Source organism: Trachypithecus francoisi, unplaced genomic scaffold (genome assembly GCF_009764315.1).
Source record: "Trachypithecus francoisi isolate TF-2019V2 unplaced genomic scaffold, Tfra_2.0 Lachesis_group4, whole genome shotgun sequence".
NCBI classification, from domain to species: domain Eukaryota; kingdom Metazoa; phylum Chordata; class Mammalia; order Primates; family Cercopithecidae; genus Trachypithecus; species Trachypithecus francoisi.
Window position 1 is genome coordinate 109,067,811 of NW_022681469.1, and position 2,985 is coordinate 109,070,795.

The 2,985-nt window shown below is 59.6% G+C and overlaps 1 pseudogene; it reads right to left on the minus strand.

Moving 5' to 3' along the window:
* Positions 1-513: 513 nt before the first annotated feature.
* Positions 514-2,783, minus strand: LOC117072194 (annotated as a pseudogene).
* Between the last annotated feature and the right edge of the window lie 202 nt (positions 2,784-2,985).

Here is a 2,985-nt window from a genome sequence, read left to right on the forward strand (position 1 = left end):
GTTAATTTTATGCATCCACTTAAATGCACTGTGGGGTGCCCAGACTACACATTGTGTCTGTGAGAGTGTTTCTGGATTCGATTAGCATTTGAATTGCGGACTCAGGAAGGTGGACTTCTCTCCCCAAGTGACTGGGCGTCATCCGATCCCTCAAGAGCTTGAATAGAACAGACGGCAGAGGGAGGAGGAGTTCACCCCTCATTTCCTGCCTCACAGCTGGAGCTGGGACATCTCATCCTCTCTTGCTCTGGGACTGGATGTCCACCATCAGCTGCCCTGGTTCTCAGGCCTCCGGACCTGAGCTGAGCTCGAATCATACCTCAGGCTTCCCTGGGTTTCCAGCTTGCAACACAGATGGTGGGACTTCTCAGCCCCCAGAGTCACATAAACCAGATTCCTCATCCTAAATCTCCTCTGTGCATTGCTTCTGTTTCTCTGGAGAGCCCCCACTAACACGCTCTCCCACTGTCCCCCGCAATTCCTGAGATTCCCTCCCAAAGAAAGCACGTGTTCTCAATTGCATCCTTCAGGGTCACCTCCTGGGGGGCCCTGGCCCAAGACAGCTGGGATTGACTAGCCCCAGGGCTTCTGAACAGCCACTACCCGGCTTTCACTGGGAGGGCCGGGGCTCGGGTAGGAGGGTAGGAGTGGACGGCTCAGGAGGGGAGACCTCGGGGACACCTGGAACTGCAGTTCTACAACGGAGCAGCTGTGTGGCCTGGGAGAAGTTGCTGAACCTCTCTGAGCCTCCGTTTCCTCACCTTTGAAAAGGGGCAATGGTGCCCTCCCCATGGGGTGGCTGTGAGGTGTGGATGTGGGTAGACACTGGGTTTGGCTGAGGAATCACTGCCAGGGCTGTCCTCTCGTGCTGGTCCTTTTCTCGGTGTTCATCGCTGCCCTGCCCCTGATGGACTGTGTGACCCAGAAGGCTTCGCTTTCCCTCTCTGTGCTTCAGATTCCTCCACTGTTCAGCAAAGGGATTGACCTAGATGGCCAAGGCCCCTCGGACTCCTAGAAAACAGTGTTTGCTCATGAGACACAGCCCTGGGGACGCCGCTACTCTGGACTTGTCGGATGGTTTCTCTTCTGGAAAGGCTAAAAAGAGAAGAAGCCCACGAGAAGGAGGAATGTGGGTGGCGTCTTCGCCCCGGGCCCCTCCTCGCCTTGCCTTGTCTGGGCTCTGACATTGAAGATGGCAAGAGAATCCAAGCCTTCCCTGCGTCCCTCGTCTCTGCACTTCCAGCCCTCTCGGCAGCCTCTGGGGCACCTGGGCTACTCCTCGGGGGGCACTTGCCATCCCTCCCACATTTTACCATGGTCTTGGCTGCTACAGCCTCCAGCCTGGGCCCTCTTCACCACCCCAGAACTCCCCGAGTCTCCACAGCCCATCCTGCCCCTCCACCACCGTGGCGGGCAGGGACCGGCGGGTGGCCCGAGAACACGGGCACAGGGGCCAGCCTCCCCCACTCCAGATGCCGCCCCGGGCTGGGAGGACAAGGGACCAGGAAAAGGACGTCCGCCAGGGCGTCTGATCTCAGGACAGGAAAGGGGCAGGCTGCCAAGTCACACGCATCCCAGGCAGCATCCACGTGCAATCCATCATCTGCCACTGCCTGAGAAGGATCTCGGCTCCGTGCAGGAGATCTGCCCGCCCGGCCAACCCGGCTGCCCGCTCTGCGACCTCAGCGTCCTTCTGCTCCGGTCAGCAAGCGGGGTGGGGGCTGGAGCTACAAAGCCCAGTCTAGGAGGCTGCAGGAGGGCAAGGTGCTGTTCCCAATGAGTGGATGGGAACACTGAGGCGGGGGTGGGGAAATGCCTTTAAGTCCCCCGAGGGAGGGGATGGGTCCTGGGAAGCAGGTCCTTCAGCCTCGGTTAGGATGGGTCACATGACAGAACAGCCCGGTGTCAACACCAGAGCCGAGCGAGGCTGGACTCCCAGCACAGTGCTCAGATATCCCCTACATCCAGGAACAAGAGCCACTGCACCCAGGGCTCCAGCCTCCCAGGGCTCCAGCCTCCTAAGACTGCCTCAGCCTGGAGCTGGTGGGTGGGGGCGGATCCGGCGGGATCCACCCTAATGAAGCCATCTCACCGCCATAATAAAGACCTCATGTACCTCCAATGACACTTAGCAAATCCGGGCACAAATAAATAACCCAAGTCCAATTGAATTAACCTTCAGCTGATCAGCACAGCTAAACAAATTACCCCGAGGCCCGAACGAGATTAAAAGACCGGGCGCAGACTGTGATCATTCGGCGGGAGGGTTCATTGGGTTTAACGAGTTTAAACCAAATCCCCCGGCATTCTTTTCTGTGGTTTCAGGCCACTCTGCTCCCAGAGTGCGGCCTTTCTGGGGGCCACAGCCCCCCTCGGGGGGTGGCAGGAAAAAGCCAGGCGCTTGCCGGGGAGGGCAAGGCCAAGGGAGTGGCAGTAGAGGAGGGAGACCCCCTGCCTGTGCCGGGGAGGAGAACAGGAGGCCACGGCAGGCGGTGTCTCCGGGGGAGCAGCCAAAGCCCGTTTCCAAAGAGACATGCGGGTGCCGGAGTTGGAGGTCTCGTCCTCCCAGCTGACCCCTCGACATCCGATGGCAGCCCCTTCACGCCCAGCTGCGTTTAGACCCGGGCTGACTCCCAGGAGGGACCTGCTTTGTAAGGTCTAATCCCAGAGTCATGCTTCACCCACCCGGACCCCAGGCTCTGCCCCAGCCCAAGCAGAGGGTAGGAGCTGGAAGCTCGCTGTGGTTGGACAGAGATGCTCCCTGGGTGGGAGACCACAGTCATGCAACGCCGTAATGACAGATCGAACCACCACCCTGCCAGCTGCTTGCGACACGTGGGTTAACATCACTTTTAGGAGAACAGAGACCACTCCGGGGGGGTTTATCTGCCCCCACCCTCAGGGCTGCTGGCCTTTCTGCCTTCAGCTGGCAAAAGGAGCCTGCCCTCAGCTGGGATGCGGCAGCCAGGGAAGGTGGGCTCTGGA